The sequence below is a fragment of the Helicoverpa zea genome, chromosome 20 (genome assembly GCF_022581195.2).
Source record: "Helicoverpa zea isolate HzStark_Cry1AcR chromosome 20, ilHelZeax1.1, whole genome shotgun sequence".
NCBI classification, from domain to species: Eukaryota; Metazoa; Arthropoda; class Insecta; order Lepidoptera; family Noctuidae; genus Helicoverpa; species Helicoverpa zea.
Genome location: NC_061471.1, coordinates 7,181,932 through 7,207,155, shown reverse-complemented (window position 1 = coordinate 7,207,155; position 25,224 = coordinate 7,181,932). Strand labels below are relative to the sequence as shown.

At 35.0% G+C, this 25,224-nt stretch overlaps 1 protein-coding gene across 1 annotated transcript in view; it reads left to right on the top strand.

Moving 5' to 3' along the window:
* The window catches only part of LOC124640224, a 143,059-nt gene that overhangs the window by 27,136 nt on the left and 90,699 nt on the right, over nucleotides 1–25,224 (top strand). The window contains exon 2 of the mRNA XM_047177903.1: nucleotides 9,507–9,540. The gene's annotated coding sequence lies outside the window, so the exon portion shown is untranslated. The remainder of the gene's footprint in view (nucleotides 1–9,506; nucleotides 9,541–25,224) is intronic.

Genomic DNA, 25,224 nt, shown 5'->3' with positions numbered 1-25,224 from the left:
ACAACGCCGGAATAAAGTGACTAAAGATTTTTCGTCACGATGCATAACAAGGTCCACCCAGTGGACGAAACTTGGTCATCTATTAAGATATTCTCTATGAACTATTTCTAATATTAACGCTGGCAACTTACTAGACTAAGCAACAGTTAACCTTATTAGTTCGAAAATGCATGGCACGCCATCCCTAAGGAATAGAGTTGTGCTCCACCGAGATTAGTAGCAAGAAACTATCGATTTGTAGGGCACAACTCTAGCGACCTTGAATTGTGAAATGAGTGATTGAAATAGAATGGATGGTCATTTCTTTGATTGGCCTTTTTATATGGGTTATAAAAATAGTTTGATAAATCAAATAAGTGTTTTGTGGGCACGTGTAATGATATTTACCAACAACCCTCGAAATAAATCAATACGCGGTAGTCTCATAAATATTGTCATTTCCTAAATAAATATCCTTAAATGTCGTACAGGGGATTCCTTTGTTTACTAGACAATTTATTGGTACCAACTCATCATTAATACGTCACCAGATTTAGAAGTACGCTGTAAATTCGTTAAACTAGGGCGCCGAGAACGATTCCCAGGGCGCCAGCATTGCAAAGCCAATTGCTGATTGTGAAGGCGCCACATAAATTAATTACGTATTCCGTACATATTGTTATTAACTCATATCGATAAAGCAGGTGGAGTTTTAATTAATATGCGTACGAGGGACAATTTTCTTTGCGCAATGTATAGTTATTTCTCCCCTTTTACCTCCCTTGGCTGTTTTCACGCAATATATCAGTTATAATAAATACTTCCACTCTATATTTTACCTCGTAACAGTACATAGACAGAATTCATTCACTTTATGGGGTCGACGTGACTATTAAAAATGTTTTGACATAACGTAAGTATAAATAACTTGGAAAGCTTTTTGTTTTCTTATTAGCGGATATTGAATGTTGCTCTTGAGTTTTGAACGTCAGAACGTATACCTACTTACCTATTTGATAGATAGGTAATTTGCTTGTTAATACCTGTCTCTCAAATAGATAGAATATAATAGAATAATAGTTTATTTGCAACGGAATGTAGGTACAGTATAAATACGGATGATTGCATGTTACTGAATGTAAAAGGACAATGCCGGATTTTGTATGGACCCTGTCCCCACCCACCAACAGACTTGAAACTGGTGTCATCGGAAGCGCTTCCTTCGATAGATCATGATTATCAAAACGATTTACTCCAAATGTATGGGGTTTTGGAAATACACGACATTTTAATATCCTTAATAATCAATAAACGTCAAGTTTGTTAACCAATTACTCGTAGTTGCGTGGACCGATTCTGATTATTTTTGTTTTAATGCAAAGAAGGTGTCTCAACGTTAGTCCGATATAATTTTCATCGGGATCTTTTTAGCAACTTTTGAGTTATCACCGGTTAGAATGATAATTGGTTTAATGATTTTGTATGGACCTTTACTGACTCCAACAGAGTTGAACCTAGTGTCATCAGAAGCGCCTTATCCGATAGATATTTTTTTCTGTGACGACATACTCTAAATGTTTGGGGTTTAATGAATTATTTTTTATTTTTAAGTTATTCAAATCTCATAACTTTTTTTTTTAATATGAACGTTTACTAGTCATTGGATACATGAAGTGGGCTGCCGTTGTAAGACGACTAAAAAGTCACGGTGTATACCTACTAACCTAACCTAACGTTACGTTAATTGTGGATACTAAAATGTCGAATATTTCCAAAACCCCATACATTTGGCGTAAATCGTTATGATAGTCATGATCTATCAAAGGAGGCGCTTCCGATGACACTAGTTTCAAGTCTGTTGGTGGTGGTGAAGGTGTCCTCACGTCCACACACACACATCCTACATTGCCTCTTCAAACCGATTATTTCAAACGATGATAACTAAAAAACTGCTTAAAAGATCTTGATGAAAATTACATTAGACTAACTTTGAGATAGATTCTTTAAAATAAAACTAAAAACATCAAAATCGGTCCACCCAACTCTGAGTAATTGGTTAACAAACTTGAAGTTAATTGATTATTAAGGATACTAAATTGTCTTATAGTTCCTAAACCCCATACTTTTGGAATGTGCCTCCATAATAAGAAATGATCTATTAAATGAGGCGCATCCAATGACACTACTTTCAAGTCTGTTGGTGGGTGGGGACGTTTTTAGGCATTGTCCTTTTTATATCTCTTCTTGTTATATCTACTTCTGGCTGTAATGTCTACTAGTTTATTTATGTATTTTTGTTGTTATTCTTTGTTTAACAAAGAGCATAATAAACGCAACACAGAAAAGACACTTCCTGTTCAGCATTACTTATTTAAAAAACAAAAGAACGTTACAAGAAGCGAATACAATTTCTGGTCTAACTTTATAAAATTTCCTCATTATACGGGTATCTTAAAGCAAATGAAGTTACAAAACGCCGCTTCGTATTCTCAAAGCCGCTAGCTCTTAGTTTAAATTTTTAATTTGTCAGCGTAGTCCTGCAACTAATTGTTTCATGTCAACGACACTGCAGGCCAGATGCGTGGGTTGTCAGACTAAATAAATGTTTCAAAGACTGAGACTAAAAAGATGGAGCGAAAAAAATGGCGAAGATACGCCGAAATAAATTATGAATGTAGTTCGTTTGTGTAGCACATTTTTGTTAGGTACCAAAATATTTTGACTTGTTTTGTTCGTTATCACTTTGCTCTGTTTTATTCCACGTATTTTGTTAAAAAACATTGACCTCTTAGTAAACTACTGATATTGTTGACGCGAGATTTTTCATAATTATTACTTGATCAGACAAAAATTTTCATTGCTTACCACAGGAAACCTTTTAGAAATGTTTGATGCCCTTTATCCCGGTTTTCCCTCTCCAATATCCAAGCAAAATCGCGAACAATAGCTAGTTGTTGTTATATGTATATGAAATAACATGATTGTGTATAATTAGATGTCGAGCCCTCAACAACAGAATATATGAACTCGTATCTCATCGCCAAACTTTGAGCAACTTGTTAAAACTTGTACATATTTTGTTGACATGATTCCCCCATTCAAACTGCATATACGTAAAATGGAACTGCAAATACCGATCTTATTCATCGTTGGATGCTTTTAGTTAATTATTTTTGCGAGTGTTTTATTCGATAGGTTTTTCACAGCGAAACGTTTTTCACAAAGAGAATATTTTTACGAGCGCATATTCGCCTTTATAGCTATATGAAATAAAGTTGTGTATGCTATGAACCTTTTTGGAATGGGCCGGTGAATACCAAACTACTTCGAAACACTAGGCACAGAGTAAAAAGTTTTCTGATTTTCCCACAACACTACCCTAGAGGGCCCTCGTGAGGTCTTAAATCTATCTTAAGGTCGGATTTGACTTCTAATTTTGAGTTATTCATGTCTGAATGAGGTTACCCAACCTTACCCACATCCCTTTTTGTGATCAATGAAAAATTCTGTGAATACAAAAGACAGAGATATTTCAGGGAAAACAATTTCCTGTGAAAACAATTTACTCTTTGTAAAATATTTGTTGGCGAATGAACTTTAAAATATTCGTAGGTTCTTGACGTTAGATAGCGTTGACTTTCGGGTTACTTGTGGGACATTTAGAATACCTTTACGTAGAACGTTACCGTCACTTTGAAATTTTATCTACTTGAGCTTTTTTGCTCTCTTCGTCGTTTAAAACTTTGTGTGATTGCGTCCCGCATCTTTTATATTTATTTTGCTTCTTAGTTTGTTGTCTTAATTACATGATATTATTACTAGAACTTTTTAAACAATAGTTTAAGTAGCCCGTTTTCAAGGCTAGGTAGATGGGGCAATAAGTTACAGGTAACCAGTCCGTGGTTAAAAATTTACATTTATTTTCAGCTCTGCTACTAGTGAATTAATGAAAACCCTAGCTAGTCACTCGGATTATAATTTTAATCTAGAGATTAGATTTTGAAATAAAAGCATGTTTATTTAATAAATACAATACAATCTACAATTAATTATACAAAAACAAAACATTTAATTGTACGCTTGTTATTCTATAATTTCTAAAACAAAATATTATGTTCGTACAATTTATTTTCGTTAGGACTTTTATTGTTGAAAATTGTATTTGAATGTTTGACATTTACTTATTAAATTCGAACTAGTTTTCAGAATTTGGATCATTTATTATTTAGTTAAAAAGAAAATACGACTAAAGCCTAAGTTATACGACAACATAAACGCCCGTTTTCTTAACTTTTAACTCTGTATTTTCTCGTACAATTTTCAAAGAAAGCCATCGTTTTTAGTGAATCATGAGTTAATCTGAGGTTTATGCTGTCGGTGAAAACGGGCGTTAGAAAAGTACCTACTTAGTTTTTTTTTATTTTCAGTAAGACAATAATCGACGTTGTAGTCGTATTAATGGTACATAAGGGTGTTTCTCTTTTTTCGTGCATATTACGCGTCCAGCCTAAAAATCGCAATTTACTAATTGAATACCTATGTTTCTCATACAGGAAATCAAAAGTTATAAAGTTAGGCTTTTCTGCATGTAATAAGTATTGATGAAAGTAACGTAATTAAAAAAATATAAATTAAAAACATAATTAATTCTCATTTCCTTCGGTGTCCATATGCTATCGTCTTTGCTATATTTGTACTTTATTCAAAAGTATTATAATCAATTGTAAATAAGTTACCATACTAAAAAACTACATTAAAAAGTACAACTTTTTCATCTACATAAACAAAGCTAACTCCGCAATTTTATATTTTTTTTATTTCATAAATGTTTTTCATTTTTTTTTGTCATTACCATCGGGTTGGACGGATCTATGAATTATACTCTGCGTATTGCCCTTAACGCTGATACACCGACAACACACCCCGCGCACATCCCTCAGTCGGCCAGTAAACGTCTTAGCAGGTGCACGCATGCTTGTGATAATAAAATATGTTCTTGTAAAGTTGCGCAGGAGGTGATTATTCTGGAATTGTTCTCTCTACTATCGTTGCCATAATTAAGTAAGTATTTATGACTTAGTTTATTATGTTACTAATTATAGATTCTAATAATAACCTTCGATTACTAAGATATTTCAGATTTCCGTAAGTTTGATATCCTATGAGATAAATTGAAAAAAGGATTGAAACCTCATTACCTTCTTCCTCACCACCTTCGTTTACCCTCGTTTTTTTTAGCGATGGTAATGAGGTTAAAACGATGGTATTTAGAATCTATAAATACTTTAATTGCAATTTGTGCTTCATTTTTGTTTTGAATATAAGTATAAGTAATATTAATTACGTTATAAATTACCTTTGATAAACTTGTGAATCTACTTACGTGTAAGGTATTTATTTTCGCAGAGGACCAAGAATTAAGAATGCCGAAAAAAACTAAACACAAACGAGAGCACGATAGACTTCAAAAGAAAAAAGAATATGCAGCAATTAAGGCAGGTCCTGAAAAGTATAAAGAAGATCAGTGTTCGGATAGGCCGCAGTCACCGAAAGTCAAAAAATTATCTGATATTAAGGTGACTGATTGGGAAAATAGAAAATTTTATCTTGATAAAAAGGAACCCATTGACAAAACTTTTAAGACCGATTTTGGGAAATTTGTCAATAGCGAACCAGAGCATGATACCAAAGAAAATGCAGAAGGAGTATACGCAAAGAGAGAAATTCAAAATTTTTGTGATGATGATTCCGATGAAAATATTTTCTAATACTTTGAGTTATTTTAATTCATTTATTTTTGATATCATATTTTCGAAATATGTTTTTAAAAGTATATAATTATATTGCGAGAAGTCTAATTTTAGTTTTGTAGTCTGATTCTTAGCTTATCTTGCCCTATTCACAATTTTATTTGGAGTCGGCGCAATATAACTTCTGCTTTTTTGTGTCATCTTTCAGACAATTCATCCATCTTTTCTTAGGTCTTCCTCTTCTTCTCCATCCATCTACATTTATACCTAGCACATACTTTGTTGCATGCGTATCATTCCTCCTCATTACATGCCCATACCATGACAACCTTCTTACTTCTCATCTTTTCTGTAACTGGCGCTACTTTCAGACTTCCTTTAATGTAATCATTCCTCACTTTATATCAATTCTTGTCACACCACACATCCATCTCAACTTTCTCATTTCTACTACATGTACTTTCTTCTCATCCCCCTTTTCAGTGGCCAGCACTCAGATTCATACAGGACGACAGGTCTAATCATAGATTTATATATTTTCCCCTTCAATTTAAGAGGCATCCTTGGGCAAATTACTCCTGTGACCTGTCGGTACTGTCGGACTGAAACTGGTGGTAGTGCCCGCTGCACTTGTTAGAAAATTAGCTTTGTTCCTCTATAGTTGTTGCAATTCAACACATCACGCTTGTTCTTAAAAATGTTCACCAGGAAACTATTGCACCACTCGTCTGGTATTGTTTCCTCTTGCATACACTTATTAAAGAATAAAGTCAGCCATTTGCATCCATCCATCTTTAATACCTTCCACACTTTCACTCGTATTCCACCTGACCCTAACATCTAATCCATATTATACTAATTCTTAGCATATAGAAGAAAAATAAAAGCTTCTCATTTTTTGTCTCATTATTCTCAAAGATTATCATTATTGTGTAGAAAAATAAGTAAAAAATTAAAAAAGGCAAGAAAAATACCCTTATCATAAGTATCCGATCATTTAGAAGTCTAATTTTAATTTCTTTATTTAGTTTATTGAATATAAAAATAAATCTAAGTTTTTATCAGTCGATTCTTTTCATTTTCATAACCTTAACTTGTCGATTTTCCTCTAGAAACTAAACAAAATCATTACCATCGTTGAAGTTCTCATTACCGTCTCACTCCGAAAAGTTAACATGATTGTAATTCCATTGTTTTCTATCAAAGGAAGGTAGAAACTACACAAAGTTGAAGGATTACCTATATTTTGATGATATTAGAAAAAAAAACAAAGTTATTTGACAATAATTTGAAATTTCTAAATATCACAGAATTTGCACGAACTACGCGAAACACCCATAAACGTGTCTTCTACGTAGGTAACTCGTTAACATGAGTTCGTTGGCTTCCCAATACATCTGGTTTCAGGCCTTCAATCAGGCCTTTGTACCACTGCACTGTGAAATAATTTACCAGGAAACTTAAAAGAGACATTTCGTGTCATCATCACCCACCCAAAACAAAAATGTGAATGGCTGCCAAGTTCGATAATATGGGAATGCTTCGCCTATAAAAGAAGTGAGATCTGAATAAGTACCAAGTTCCATACACATACCTCAGTTAAAAATAGTTACTTTTTAATGATGTTACTTTGCAAGTTTTCACACACCTTCTTATAAACCTACTAAACGCAATGAATCAAGTATATAATTTTCTATTAAAACTTGCCAAGTTGGGTGGGATTTCATTTATTTTTGTAAGGTTGTTTATTTTATTTTTTTCTTATGATTAAATTAGTTAAGGAAATTTCTCATTTATACTATCTTTCAGATTTTTGAATATGCACTATGCTTCTTACAAAGAAATGAACTAGATTAACTAAATGGACTAGATTTACCAACTGACTGACATGACATGTTATCATATATTATGTTCGTGGATCAAAGTTACACATTCGTTATTTTCGAAAGTGACTCACACTTGGCCGTTTTCAGATTTTTTCTTTACTTTGACTAAATACAAACCTTTGTAACGAATTTCAGATCGGTACGACCATTCGAAGATGTATTATATAAATATAGATAAATTTAGTTCGTTTTAGTTCCTTAGGGGTATAAATTTACACCTTCATTATTTTGAAACTGACTCACACTTGGCTATTTTCAGATTTTTCCCATTACCTTGACATAAAGACCTACCTCCATGCCAAATTTCAAGCCAATACGACCATTGGAAGTGGTCTAGGTTTTTCATGAGTGAGTCAGTCAGTCGACTGACTGAGTCAGTGTATAGTAAAAATAGCGATTTTCTGACGTCAATATCTCAAGACCTACAATAGGTATATTAATGAAATTTTGTATTTTAGATAAGTGAGGGGGTCTCAACAGATACTAGAAATTTGATATGCGTAAATAAAATAGATTTTGAGTTATAGGGGGGTCGAATTTGGCCCGAAATGGTTCGTGTAATATAACCCACGGCCGGTGTCGCTTTTTTTTGCTCGAACTTGGCGGACACACTGCCGTGTGCCTAGATTTCACGTCACGTTATAAAAGAGTACTGTACGTAAAATAAAATTACTTTTACTCTATAAACCTTAAAAATATACAAAAAAACCTTTCCCAATATTTTGTGATTTTTATACCGCAAAAGTACTCACTTTTAGAGTACACTTCAGACTAAACAGTGGGCCAACAGTTGACACGATGGTTGCCAATATTTTTTCTAAAAAAATCTTGATTCCAATCAGCGTTTTCAGTCGCTCTGACACCAGATAACTACCTGATCTTTGTAATGTGCGGTAGTACTCATCTTCATATTGACTTATGAGCCCAAACAAAGTATCGGCCGACTGAAAGTTTGCAGTGTGCTCTTAGATTGATATCCAATCAAAATCTCTCAAGGTTGATTTCAAACCCTTTTTTCCCTTACCCCGTACCTAATCCATCATAGGTATAAAAGGAATGTCCTAGCTTGTCAGCGCATAATTTTTCAGAGCGGCCATGATACATCGCTCTTGATATATTTTCATATTTTCATACTCGAATGATTTGCTTTGTATTAAGCAACGTGGTTTCATGTTTTTTGAGTATTTTGTTTACTTGTGTGAGTGACTCTTTGTGTCGTTTGAAATAAAATTTATTGAGTTTGATGGATAAAAAAGATTTATTCGTGTTTTTTGCGGTAGAGAGTTATCTATCAGGGTTTGTAATGATTTTGTAGGAATTGCCTCTCTGAATTGAAATTTGCCCAATTTGTGGGTTTAACAAAACAACAGGAGCCAATAAACATTCTGAATTATTCTGATATCTGTATTAAAGTCGTAATTGCAAGTAGGGGAATAAATTGTGAATTGGTTAAACATAGCCAAAACGTTTGTTTGCTTGAACCCGCTAAGCTCTGGAACTACCTACTGGTCCGATTTCAAAAATTCTTTCAGTGTTAGATAGCCCATTTATCGAGAAAGGCTATAGGCCACTTTTTGTCTGGGCTCATTCAAAAGTTCTCACGGAATGCCCTTGAAACCGATGGCAGCAGCTAGATATTATATTCCTTCTCAAACTGTATTCCACATAGAATAACCTTTTTGATAAGTAAAATCAAATTCATCGTGCTACACAAACTGATATGGGGTTAACACAAGATCGATGCTTATTCCTTGATTACTACAGATACACTGTAATAACTCTAGGACAGCTCAGTCAATAATCGGATACATCTCGTAATATCCACTCCGACAACCAATTTCCAGCCGAAAGCCCGATAATTCATTAATTTGCAATTTTGTTACAATTTCAGAACGTCATCGAGGAGTCATCTTTGGAGCTAATAGGTGTGTTGTTTTACTTCAATTTGGAGTAGATAATAAGATTAACATTAGTACGTACTTTAGATCTATAGTAATAAATACAAAGTATAGGAAATGTGTACCTAAGTGAGTTTGTGTAACAGTCTCTTTCATGCACAACCGTTTTTGATGAAATTCGGATAGAAGATGCAATTTTCTCGGGGTGCGACTAAAAACACGAAGAAACAGCTATCATATACATATACATTTTTATATATCCAAAGTAACTTATTCACACAGTCGAAATCAGAGGCAAAATTTAATCTACTACGAACACTCTATATAGGTAAACAAACATTCGTAATTCTGTGTATAAAAAAACACAACCAAAAAAAAACACAGTTTAATTGAATCCAGTTGGAACAAAATGTTCTAACAAACAAAGTAACTGGCTTACTGGATTGCATGTTCGCTGTGTACTCACTATACGAACCATATAAAGTTACTTTTGAAAGACAGTCCCAAGTTTTCACAAGTAGGGCGTGAAATCGATCATTGACTGCGAAGGTGGAAACTTTAAAATCGATTTAACTTGGTCACGTCTACACTAGCGATAAGCTTTTACGAAAATCCTATTCCGATTCGATAGTTCGCATGTAAGGCGGTTCTAGACGTATGGCCCAAATAGGCTGTTTGATTCGAATGGTAAGTGCTTCTCGATTATGGAATGGCGAGTTAACTAATCGATGTGCCTAATCGACTATTGAGTAGTACTGAACCGTAATTTAGTAAGTCTTTCAACTCTTTTTGGGTGTTATATTTTCTAGCTTAGTCACTGAAAGACGTCAGGACCGGATCACGTATATTCTTTACTAGCTATATCACTCGCGTCCCGTGGAAAGTACTTCCCATACCCGCATGAAAATAGCCTATGTCTTCGATAATAGTGTAACTTCCCAACAGTGAGTGAGTTTCAAATCTTTTCTGTTGTATTGGAGCTTTAAGGATTTATAAATTATAACGGCTTTTACATAAAGAATGCTATGCTAAAATATCCAGTCATAATAAACATATGTCCTGTCTTCGTCCTGCAACTTTTTCATGGAGTATCTGAACCTTTTTACCCACTATCATTAGAACAAAACAAGATTCTATAATTATTTTATATCACGGTTTAAATCATCAGAAGCTCATGTAGTAGGAAGTACTCATTTATAGTTTTAGTATCTGGGTTGGTTCAAACACCTAGTTTTAGTTCATTTTACATAAAATACGGGCATTATCCAGTATACTATGTAATTATTTGTCAATACCTGATATAACTACCGGTTTTATTCCACGACCAAGAGTCGACTGAGAATTAGAGGCAGTTACAAATCATAGTCTTTGTAAATGATTAAGGAAATTATAGAAATCTAATCCTTACTTCGTCACTAATATTGTAAATGATGAAGTACCTCTAATTCTGTTTTTCTGTCTGTCTATTAATCTGTGAGGCTTATACGCCAAAACTACTGAACCTCTATTTATAAAGTCCAGCCTGAGAAATGTCTAAAGTGCTTTTTACCCGGTCGTGGAAAATAGTACTGCTAGAACGTGACAGAAAGTGTGATGAACAGCTAGTCCCATACAGATTTGATTTATTAAAGTCATCAAATATATTATGGACCCGGCATCTGTTTTTTTGCAACATGCAATTACAGTAGCGTATTATTATTGACACGCACATAATCTATTATCATTTTGTAAGCATATAACTTGCCTCCAAACTTAATTTCTGTGTGAGAAAAAAATAATAGAGTGAACATTATAAGCCCACACAATAAGCATAATTCATCATCATCATCATCTCCTTAAGTGCTTAGCCTTTTCCCAACTGTGTTGGAGTTGGCTTCCAGTCTAAAAGGATGCAGCTGAGTAGGTTTTACAAGGAGCGACTGCCTATCTGATCTCCTCAACCCAGTTACCCGGGCAACCCAACGCCCCTCGGTAAGACTGGTTCTCAGTATAACTGGCTTCTGACTACCCCTAACTACTGCCAATGATAATATAAGCATAGTTATTTACATAATAATAAAAACAGCACCAAAATTACAATCCTCACCGAATATATTCGATAACAAAAAAATATAGGTACAACCGATGCAAAATTGCGAAGACTATCACAATATTTCACACAAATAAAAGTTCAAATAAATAACATTGTTGATTGACAGTCACCATTAATCACGACGATAGAATATTGTACAATGTATTGAACGTAATTAAGTATGAAGCCTCGTTCACTCCTTGGTTAAGCCCGACGTTCTAGCGGCTTTTCTACTCGACCCGTGTAAACAAACCACTAACTAGTTTGAGTTCTAGTTTGCTTGTTTACCTTTCATAGGATATGACATATGCCAGGTACAATATTTTGAGGCGCTGTTAACTGTTTTGTGTAGTTTTACGGTCATGCTTCGTTTACCATGGTAATGGAAATTCAATAGTTGGGTGATCAATTGATCGTCACGTTAAGGGATAAAAAAAAAACACACACGTAAAATCTATCATAGTTATGTAGGAGAATACAAAGAGTACTTATATAGATTAACTAAGTCATTGCAATGCAATCCAATATCAAAACTATTGAATCAATATTACACTCACAGTAATAAAAAACAACCCCAGTAAAGACTAAAGTCGTGTAAATAATCCTTGAGTTCACAAAGTCGTGGACAAGTACGAATTAATGGCTTCCAACGAACCATCGAGTCGGTTATTAAATATAATTTTGTTGAGTATTATGCTAATATTGTCGGTTTTTATAAACGTTTATTATAATGAAATCTCTATTAGCATACTTTACTCGGAGGAATGGTCATTCTACTGTTTTGTAGGGTTCCACAGCTAAGATTGTGTACACCCACTTAATTTTTCAGTCAATTTACGAATAAATTACCAGTATAACATCAATATTTTTAAAGCCGTAGAATAGAAAAGAATTATTATCTGTATACGTATTTTACAAGAAGCGGCATACTTTTTTAAATTCTAATTTTATTTAGGTGCTTTTATTAAAAAAAATGTCAACCCCTAAAGGGGAATACTTAACATTATGTAAACGAATTGAAAAGCCACTACAAAAATTCAACCTAGTCTTTTATGCCTTTTGAATATACATTTATAAACTTTATACATCGCTGCCAAAACTATACCTACGGAATTCTTGAAAGTTTTTGAACAAAAAAAACAGAGTTAGATAAAAAAGTCTAATAAATCATCGGCCGTGAATACGTTATATAAAAATTCCGCGAACATATTATACATATTTTCATTGAGCCCCGAACTGTAGCGTTTTTATTACAAAATAGTTTTCTGAATGGAGTATTTGATCAATATTGGACGCTTTTACTTTCTCCCAGATTTATGTATCTAATAAATAAATAATAGTGGTTTAGAAACTGATTTTTGAAAGGCTATAAAATATCTAAGTACCTTTTTGCCCTTTGGCTAATGTCAAAGTATATACATACTACTTTGTAACGTTGTCTCGGTTTTTATGCAATGCAGTGTAAATGTACGTAAATGCATTTGTTGAATTATTTTCACAGATTTGTATCTGTTGCATACAGATACTCATATCCACTTACGTCAATTTTATATTTAAAAAATAAATCTTTAATTTTCAAGCCAGCGGCATTCAATTGAAACATATTACTGAAAAATTAAATATTAATTATTCCCTTTTAAAATCTTAAAACAATAATATATGAATATGCCTTGTAAATGTTATAATTTGTTTATTCAATACACAGTCGACTTTCGGATTAAAAATGAGATTTTCGTAAAAATTTAAGTTGAAATACTGAAATTAACTCTCTCATTTCGGAATTTTAAAATTATCTCATTAAAAGATGAGAGGACTGATAGGAATTACATGAATAATTAACAAGGAATAGCAAGCAATCAACATATCATGAATAAAGCTATGTTTTTATTTCAGTTTCACAATTAAATTAGGTACTCATCAAAGATTAACCATGTGTAATAAGCATGCTGTCATTTGAACATCTTCGGCAGTCGTTACGGGTAGTCAGAAGCCAGAAAATCTGACAACCAGTCTTACCAAGGGAATTGGTCAATTGGGGGACCCGGGTAACTGGGTTGAGGAGACCAGATAGGCAGTCGCTCCTTGTAAAGCGCTGGTACTCAGCTGCATCTGGTTAGACTGAAAGCCGACAACAACATAGTTGGAAATAAGGCTTGGAAGATGATGTTGATTTTTATTCAGAACTCAAGTATGGCCGCTTTTCCTATTTTCACCAGTCATATTTGGCAACTACTAACACGTGCAAATTAAGCATATAGCTAAGCCAAATTAGTAAAATTAGTTAGTCTAGATTTAGGTCTAAGTATTCCGAGAAAATTGCGTATTTTAATGTCATATTGTCCACCTAAAACACATTAACACAAATGGCTTTTATTCATAAAAATGATAATAGACTTACAAAGGACATGAACATTCTTCGAAGCTTATGGTTGCTATAGGACAGGCTGTGATAAATTCTTTTTGGCTAAGTGCTCTTTTGTACACTTATGTAATTATGACTAATGAGGTTAATAGAAGCTTCTTACTGTCATATCTGTTGTTATTCTTACTCTTTGTTATGTATACAACGATGTGACGGACGTTAGGCTGTTTATCTTGTAGTTTTTATTACATAGCTTAGTGTAATGTGATTATAGTTTGTCACACATAGACTAAATACTTTAACATTAAAATTTCTAGCAGTTTTTCTGCGGATTTACTCGTGTCTCGAGGGAACCCGGATAAAATGTAGCTTATGTTACTCGGGGCTATACTTACTGTAGCTTTCCAACAGTAAACAATTTTACAAATCGGTTCAGTAGTTTAGTAGCCTATAGAGTAGTTTAGAGTACAAACAAACAAACAATCTCTTTTTACAAACACCTTTTAGGGCCTATACGTATATTTCTGCAAACAGTAGAAACAATATCACGTCGTAAATGCATGATACTAATAAATGTCTCCATTTTTCCTCGCCATTTAAGCCTTTTTCAAAGTATACAATCAAAGACATCAGAAGACTATTGTGTTATTTTTAACACAATAGTTTTTAATGAACAGTTTTTCTTTCCTTCTTCTTTCCATTAAAAATATTCCAATTCTACATTAAAACAGTTACTTAATTACTAAAGGAAAACAAAGAACAATTTTACAGTCTCCACTAAAAAAGTGTCATAAACAGTGTGAATAGAAATAAAAAATACTGAGTATAACATAAAGGAGAATCGCACTCGATTCCTGAAACCAGTTTCCATTGCGGGGTCCCTTCCACCCTTTATAAATAGGTCACGTTGACAGGAAATGTAGCCTGATTCTACCCTTTGACAATATCTAACGCCTTTTTATATTATTATTGTGCTCAAAATTCACCTTAATGAGCTATTTTTTAGATTATAAGGTGTCAAGTGTAGTGTAATTATGATGAAATCTAACTTACTAGCTAGCTAGAGTAAGGTCGATTAAAACAGCTGTTAAGGTAACTGTATTTTTGTTAAGTAAATATTTTTAGGATTCGTTCTATTGCCTTGTATTACATTATTTCCATTTATTTATTCTTGTAGATATCAATTACATTTTTAAATATTAAATATAAAATAAAAATAATAATAAAAAAAAAAAAAAACATTTTATTTGAATCTACTTTTTCCATATGTTGGGTATAACAAAATGTACGGGGCGGACCTTAGGTATTCTCAATATCATATTATTTACATATGGTCTAGTATTTAATGCAATATTTTCAGGCCCACGAACGATAATTACTGCTTGGTATAAGAATGTGTGGAGTCCATCGCTTCGAAAAAAATAAACAAAGTCGTAGCCACCACCACCGAAGATCACCAGAATAACAAACTAGCTTGCATATTTAAAGCCCCAAATCTTGCGTCAGAACACTTCAATCCAACACTGCAGTGCAATTAAGTTTACCACACGTTAAACTTTGTAATCAAAATCAAAGCACGAATATTGTCTAGACAACAATGTAAATAAAAACTACAGAGCCAAGTTTGTTCTACTTTCCGCGAACAATCTTGCCAGCCAATATAGCGAAAACTTGCCTCAATAAGCTTAAATTCCCCAGAAATCGTTTTTACGACAACGACGAACAGTTGAGACTATCTTCTATTCGGTATAAAAACTTCGTCATGTTTCGTTAATTAGAAATATAGTGGTTAGAATGACCTCGCACTTCGCGTGACCTTGAGACGAAAATTGATTCACCTAAATGAAAATAATCAACGCGTATGTAGGTATTATTTTTCCATTATAGGTATTACTAACTAGTTCTGTCTTAATCCTGGGACTACTGTATCAAGTACAGCATTGTTTTTATGCCACTCATGGATAGTACCTCGTAATAAACCAAATCGGAAATGTTTCATTAAAACCAAACAACATTATTTAGCTTTTTAAAATTCTATTTAAAATAGGAATCAATGGAAATACCGTTTCGCTATTAAAACCATTTTTGATAATTTCCAAGATGATTTGGCGCAAAAAAAACACCGTTATTTCAAGTATTTTGACCTGTTTTTACTGAGACACGGAACTACCTACCCACAAGGATGGTCATCGACTGTTATAAATATTCGACTTATGTCATTAAAATCACTATGGCGTGCGTCATACCCATATGTAAATCCCCATAACATATAATGAAGGCTTGTACTGAGTGTATTATATTAGATCCGGGTATGAAATATTATAGAAAAAAAAAAACTAAATTGAAGATTCTGAAAAAAAAACTAAATTGAAGAGCTAGACTGGTATATTTTAGTTACTTCCACAGCATCATGTCGTACGGCATTCTGCTGTGGGGACGAGCTGCTGACATTGAATGCATATTTATCTTGCAAAAGCGAGCTGTCAGAGCTATGTACAACTTACGTAGTCGTGAATCTCTTAGGGAACTGTTTAAAAAAATTAATATCATGACCGTACCTTGCCAATTTATTTATGAAAATATTATGTATGTTAGGAAAAACTTACATTTGTTTGAAAAAATATGTGATAGACATAATTATAACACTAGAAATAAAAATAAGATAGCTATCCCGCAGTTTAGATTATCTAAAGTACATACATCTTTCATGGGATATTGTGTCAAATGTTATAATAAAATACCAGACAACATTCTGGAACTAAATGACATGCGGTTTAAAACTCATATAAAAGCCACACTTTGTAAGCAAGCATATTATAAATTAGAAGATTACATTCAAGATAAAAATGCTTGGAAACATGCTGGTCCTGCTCCATAGGACATACTGACAATATCTAATTAATTAACAAATTAAAATTACACCAGCAAATAAAATTGTATTCATCTTTTGATTATTTGTTTGTAACTTTGTACCAAAATATAAACCAATTTGTAAATGTGAACACCATGTAGCATTTTAATTGTCACTTTATCCTCATTTGTCTTTGCGATTCTACATGATCTTCGCATGCTTTTACTGTATGTATCAATACATACAAATTGTAATACTATATTATTTTTAAAAAGAGTAACCATGGAGTTTCTTGCCCGTTCTTCTCCATAGGAAGCTACTTTTGGAATGGGCAACTAGAATCAAACTTAGTTATAATTTTGACGTTCATAAGTGCTTGTAAAGGCCTAAATGAAATAAATGATTTGACTTTGACTTTGACTTTGACTTTGATTCTTTTAAGCATTCTTTATGTTAATAGTAAAAGGTTTTGGCAAGCCTACATCCGTACCATAGGTTCATGAGATATTTTTTTTTTATCACAAAACTACCAAAGGTCCTTCTATACACTTACCTCACATGGATTAGAAATACTTTGAGCATTAAACCAGTAGGTATATATTATACATATCTGAGATCTCTCCCATCTTAAGGGACAGATCAGAAGGGGTAGACAAACATTAAAAACACATAATTCAAAGACATACAACCGTGCAAGTTTTATTGCTTACAAACATTACTTTTATAAATGATTTAACGATATCAAAACGAAGTTATTAAAAATACAGCATTGAAGATAATTTGGAAATCATGTCAATTCTGAAGGTCTGTCATCGCAGTCGACGTCTTAACTTCTTCTTCTTGCCAGCCTGCTCGGTGCAGGATGGGCGCAAGGAGGATTGACATCTAAAACGGCCGTTCCTGACGGCGTGGCGTCCTCGACCGCATCTTCATCCCCGTCGTTGACTGCACCTTCATCCACGCTTTCGGATGCAGCATCATTCGCGTCATTAGCCTCAGGTCTATCTTCCCCAAGGGAACCAGCATGAGGTTGCTCGTATTCTGAAACATATGTGGGAAACATATCAATATTCTGCCCGGCGTCGTGAATAAGACTGAAGCGTACATCTTGAAGAAAATAAAATAAAACTTCTTTTTACTTTTAATTGTTACTCGTACGTACCATGGGCGCATGTGTGCACTTCAAGCGCCCACAGACAAAAATGTATAAAAAATTGTTAAAACAAAAAGAAAAAATAGCTTCAGACTTATCACGAATGGAATATGATTCAAATGATGAAATGATGGAAAAATATGATTCAGTGCATAGTGAATGACAGAATCCGGATTTCCATCACTCCCCATACACCGCCGGGTGACAGAGGCTCCCAGTTTGCATGTCATTTTACGCCTTCATAGCATAGGCGCGCAATTAAGCCATTTAGGTTGCATACTATGACGACGTGAAACAGAGACAGAGGCTCCCAGTTTGCATGTCATTACACACGCTCATAGCATAGGCGCGCAATTAAGCCATTTAGGTTGCATACTATGACGACGTGAAACAGAGACCCATGCCGTCGCATGTTCTCTCAGCGGCCTCCAGAATAACACCGCCACGGTAACAGAGACCCATACCGTCGTATGTTCTCTCAGCGGCCTCCAAAATAACACCGCCACGGTAACAGAGACCCATACCGTCGTATGTTCTCTCAGCGGCCTCCAAAATAACACCGCCACGGTATAAACAGAGACCCGTACATTCATACGTTCTCAAAGTGGTCTAGACAACTGGCACCACCAGTGTGTCAAAGTCAAAATCAAAGAAAAGACCATTTCCAAGCTAAAATTACAGTCAAGGTCAAAATCAGTCATTGAAAGTAGGTCCAATTAGATCAACACATCAATATTCATGCACCCTTTCATGGCACGCACACAGAGACATGTACATTCGAACGTCCTCAAAGTCCTTGTCCTTGTCAAATTGCCTCGCAGCTCTCAAAGAAAGCTGAGGAGGTGTCCACTTGCTTCGCCACAGCGGAAGCAGTGGCGTTCTAATAAACTTTTATGAGGGGTGCATTTCGCTCGGCCACTGCTGACCATTCATTTGAACGATTTAAGTTTTCAAAGAAATAAATCCATGACTTAATTATAACTTTGACATCATCACCATCATCATCATCATTGGCCACAGAGCATCTTGGTCAGATGATCGTGGCCAGTGCTTGTCTATGCGGTTATTAGTGCCGCAATCACTTTCTTTTATGGCTAAATAAGCCAATAGCTGCACGACACACATTACTTTGACACATAAAATCAAAATAGTAATCCAAAATATCATCGTTACTCATCGTTAATCACGTGCCAACAAACATAAGAGATCAACGGTTAAAATTGACACGTATGCAGTTTTAATCATCTTTTATAAAATAATGGTAAAAGGTCATGATGGGATGGGGTCAACAAATTGAAAGAATAAAAGATCAGACTCCCCTTAAGACTCCATATAAGGTTATTTCGATTGACGTTGCCACCTTACAACACCATGACGACCACCAACAAGGAATTAGCCAGCAATATTGGGCCGCGCCGACACGGCCATTCTGCGCTTTACACGTCCTCGTGTAAGTGCACTGTAACAGAAATAACACCAAGGAATATCTTTTCGTTCGGTCACTTCTGACCATAACAAAATATCGATTGGTTGATAGTCCCCAACAGTTCCCCATTCCGTGGACACACTAGAACAAACAAACGAGTACGTTTTCAGTTGTTCGAAAGAACCGTAAGCACACGGTATTCACTAAGTAGTCAGCAAAAACGTAACTCTAAAGGTCGGACGTAGCGAGATATATCTTTAAAGCCACACAGGCACTCTTCGTCGCTTAACTACTAGTAACACTTGCAACTAACAGTAGTTTTTGCATGGGTACTTGCTGCTGAGCATTGATCCAATGTAACGCACAATATTTACCAGTGCCAGTACGAGCCACATGAGGAATTACGAGGACTTAACTACCAGGCCTACCTAAAACTTAGTGAATTTTAACTTAGTCTGTTCCATAATTGAGCTCGGCTCAATAAGTCTTATTCGTAAATGCATTATTATGTGACGTCATCTCACGGGTATCACAATTCAAATACTTATTTCAGCTAAGAGAAAAATTGTCTCGGATGTATGACTGAATAGCGTCTAAACCAGTTGCTGGTCATAACAGCAATTCTCTCTAAGTTGATCAGCCAGCTGCGCAGGGCACACTATAGCTCACAAGCATTTGGGCAGACACAGATGCACTGTTACTCTCATATTTCGTTGAGACGGTAATCCAATACAACCGGAGAGATATCAAGCGCATGATCAACATTTATAAACTCACTGATGGATAGGTGTCTATCACGAACTTATAGATTTCGGGCTACTTTTGGGAGTTTCTCTAAACCCACAAAGTGATTTCCGCCCGACCCGGGGATCGAACCCGAAACTGGACAGCAGTCGTGCTGTGCGTCTGCCAGACCAATGAGGCCAATGCGAACTCAACTTGAGAACCACATGGAAAATAAAACAGATCACCTGATCGCCTGAATGCATGATATACCAGGCATACTATCCACTCGCTCTCATCATTCGAGCAATGTTGTGCGATGTGCTGACCGTCGGCACTCCGTAAAGCATGCAGGAATAAAGCAAGCGCAAGAAGTGTGAAACTGCAGCACATACGTCGTCAAATTATGTGCTTCTCACGTAGTAAATCTCATTGTGTTTTCTGGTTTCAGTTTATCTCCGATATCTGTAGACAGAAGGTTAAAGAAGTAGGCTTTGGGCCAGATTCAGGCATCTGAGTACTTAAACATGAATTGACGAACTCTCATGCATTATTAGTAAGGAGTATAAGTGAACATAATCATTTTAATAAGAAAGCGAAAACTAAGCTGTCATTGTTAGTCAGGCTTCCAGATTGTTAAGAATCATTGCCATTTACTAGGAGTAATCATTTCAATTAATGCCTTCCTCTAAACAAATCTTACATTAATGCTGTCTTCCATGCCTCAGCTATCAGTCCTCCAAACCTTCCAGGGACTTTCCCGGGAGGCAACAGAGCAAGAGTATTACAAATATGAAACAGCTCTATACTCAATACTCAATTCTTTAATACACACCATCATGTTTACAGTTGTTGTTCTATAGGTAATTTACGTCACAATTATGGACCCTGTTGGGCACAGCACATACAATAGTAGGAGAGAGGAGGAAGCGTACTGAGTGTTTAATGCTAGCTCTATTCCCGGTCGCCGCGATGCCAATGCAAAGGCCTTACAGGGGTATATTCCGAGTCACTCCTTAATTCAACGTAGGTACACCAAAACATAATCTTAAGTAGATTTATGAGATTAAATGTTCATAAAGTAAAAACTCGTAACAATTAGTAGTTGGTAATGTACTGGACGTGAGACTTATAAATTTGCTAGAAAATTAAGCTCCCAATTTCAATATTCCAGAATTCGCGCAACTTAGTGCACACTTCTGCTAAGGCCATTGACATTTTCCTTTGTCAACTATAAAGTAATCTGTGCCTAAACGGTGAAGAACCAGTAAGGCTAAATTGTGAGCTTCCTAGCAACTGATGTCGTAACAACAAACTTGTTTAGTGATTGTGAGTGTGTGAGTGTGTGTCTGTGAGTGTACGATTGTGACTGTGTACTGAGAAGGTATAGGTCTGACGCACAATTTGAAGTATACTCAGTCAGTGTACGTTATAATTAATAGGTAAGCAATTGCTCAAAACTGGTAAGCAATTGGCTAAAACAACGTAGTTATACCATGGTAGCAGCAAACTGATATTTCTGTATTTAGTAGAAAGTGTCATAAATAGGGTAGTATATGAAGCAAGTTCATTGAGCTCTGTCTAGTCTAGCTTGCATGCAAAGACATTTAGTTAAATGTGATAAGCCAAAACATTTGAAGATGATTTGAAGATGTATCTCTTTGCTTCTACTATTTAGCCATCATTATTGCAGTTTCCAGTGTCATGCAAACACTTTCGTAAATTTCAAAACATAGGTTTTGTATTAAGTATCTAATAAAATTAATCGAGTATTCCTAGTGCATTTCGAGAATCAAACCCGAGTCGTCGCGCACTGCAAACCAATAAACCAATAAGAGGATTTACCATAGTTGCGTATGACTGAATTTCTTAACTATTTATAACAAACTTTTACTGTTTAAACCTTCCCCAGACCTCTACAAACATTTCAAAACGAAAATCAACCAAATCGGTCCAGCCATTCTCGAGTTCCAGTGAGACCAACGAACAGCAATTCATTTTTATATATAAGAAGAAGAAGAAGATAAGATACATAAGAACTGGATTGATCTCACCAGGCATTATCACTCCATGCTTCTTGTAATATCTCTGCAAACAGCGCTAGGCCTTTGCGCTTTATAATAACAGCAGGGAGTCACATTATGTGACACCACAGCGAGACAGGAGTAGAGGTTCCTTCCACACGAAACGCACGAGCGACCTCGCGATATGTTGATGAGCTGCTCCACTCGACAGACAGGATACATGTTCCCAGCTCACGTATTAGATACTATTCTCGCCATAAGACAAATGTACCACATGAAACATAAAAACACAATAACTGGACCATGGAACCATGGAAACCGGTGATATTTTTGTAGCTACAAGCGGCCTTGTTATATAAGTAGAAATTATTTCCCATTATTTCTTAAAATGTATCCAAGAATAATGAAAACAATACCGATACTCTTCTTTCAACACAATTTTTAGTACAGCAAATCATACATCGCACAGAATATTCAATTTGTTTTAACAGTTGGAAGTTTTAGGGCTTTATGTTGAAATCATTTTCTAAAAGCGTGATAAAAGGTAGCGACACCATACAGCGCTTCTTACTTCCTTCTCAACGCCAGACATACTTATACCTCGTACTATGATAAGTTGAAAAGTTTCAGCCCTATCTGCAAAATTCATAATCCAAAACTGTCCAAATCATAAAATATTGATCATAAATTTATTATGTGCAACTTGTAAAACTTCAACATGGCTTTTCAGGGCCACTGTCTTCGAGCTTCAGTGTTTTACACATCCTGAAAAAGAAATCCAAGAGGTTCACTCTAAAACACAGATCTGCTGCTGTAAAGAATCTTCGTAAGATCGAACTGAAGCAGTTCCAGCTGGTGGGCTATCTTCAGTATCTCCAGCATTCGATCGCTTTTTGTTTTACAAACAAGACACAGCAGCTGTCACTTTTCCTCTCGCAATTTCTAGTCAAGACTTTGACCAGTTCTTTGCCATAATGTTGATGTTGTGGCTTCCAATGTGCTGTCGGTTATATCGTGGTTGTTTCACAGCACATGAGGATCATTCATAGAATCGCAACGGTATCGGAACTATAACTATTATAGTTCATACTTTTTCTTCAGAATACTCTCGAGTGTAAGAAATAAAACTTATTTACGGTTAAGATGTAGTTTCAATAACATAAGAAATAATTACTGAATTTAGACGGCAAACGAAACGGTAAAGAACGCGTGGCTATCCCACTTCTGATCTTAAGGGACAGATCAGAAGGGGTAGACAAACATTAAAAACACATAATTCAAAGACATACAACCGTGCAAGTTTTATTGCTTACAAACATTACTTTTATAAATGATTTAACGATATCAAAACGAAGTTATTAAAAATACAGCATTGAAGATAATTTGGAAATCATGTCAATTCTGAAGGTCTGTCATCGCAGTCGACGTCTTAACTTCTTCTTCTTGCCAGCCTGCTCGGTGCAGGATGGGCGCAAGGAGGATTGACATCTAAAAATATTATACATATCTGAGATCTCTCCCATATAAAATCTTCATAAAAATATTAAGCAAAGGACAATGGGCGATTCCGGTCCAAATGTCCACCACGAATGAGACCTATATGGCTAGATAGCCCGTTAAATATAGAACATTTTTTGTTATGAAAGTAAAAAAATATATAATGCCAGAAAAAAGTTATAGCAAAATCAAATAAAAACATTTTGTAGATTTTTTCAATTTCATTTTTTCAATTACTTTTCGTGATGTTCGATTTTCATACTTTCTGTAACTTCTGACAAAATAGAATTGTTCATTATTAGAGAGAAGACACCACCAGTTACATCGAACTAGCAACTTTAAGCACTTCTGGCGCCTCAATTGGTTAGTGATTGGTTGGTACATCCATCGGGCAAAAAAATATGGGTTGTTTTTATGTGCAAATGTGTCTTACACATCTAAGTTTTAGATAAAGTGCAGAAATGGAAGTGGAATAAAATAAAAAATAATAATGATAACATACAAAAACTATCGAAAATTACGAATACATTTTTGGCTGTAACTTTTTTTTGGCATTGTTTTCTTTTTACTTTCTTAGTAAAAGTAACTCTAAATTAAGTGGACTATTTAATCATATAGGTCTCGTTCGTGGTGGACATTTGGACCAAACTTCATACATTCTTGCCCAATCTCCTTTATTTCGTTTTAACGAAGCCTGTAAAATAATGTAATACACGAGTCAGGTAATAAAATACTCTTCCTAGTTGCTACGTACACTTGGGACCAATGAATCCAGGTCAGTACTAGTACGAAATCTTTACAAGTAAGTACCAAAAGTATGAATGCGAAGTCTTTACGATACACGAAGTACCTACCCATAAAGTAAGTGTTTTGAAGTTTTCTTTAAACATTTGAAAAACATACCGGCAAGCTTGCTGCTTATTTAGTCTATTCAGATTTTAATGTAAGAATATTTACTTCAACTATCGATAGCTTAAGAGTATCCGACACTGCAAACTGAACAGTTGGCCGACAGTTGACCCGATAGTTTTCAAAAAATATTTTTAAAATAAAATCTTGATTAAAGTTTTCAGTTGGTCTGATACCGGCTAAGTTCTTGATATTTGTAATGTGCTTACTATCATTCATTATCATTCTGATTTATGAGCCCAAAAGTAAAGCTGACTAAAAGTTTGCAATGTGTACCCGCGGGTAATCTAAAGCTTTATTATTTTCTATCTCATAAAAGTGAGGCCTAAATTACAGCCTTATCATATGAGTCTAAGTGGCCTATTACAAAATCCATAGGGTCCAATAGAATGAGCCATTTGCAGAAGGGGTCGAGACACCATATGCTGTCATATCGGATAGGTTAAATTACCCTGAAACTGAAACTATTTCCTTATCGACAACTAGATAAAAGTGGTTCCATCTGATTTGAATTGGATATTAACTTGAATAGGGATGTTTCTAAAAAGTGGTGCAGTTTTGTTTGTTGACTTCGGTCACCCATCCAAGGCTTAGCCGGGGCAAGAGCTAACTAACTTCGTACATAGATATGAACCACTCGATCCTACGCTTACTGTATTTTACCGAGTCACGTGAGAACTTCTGCCCGCACCGGG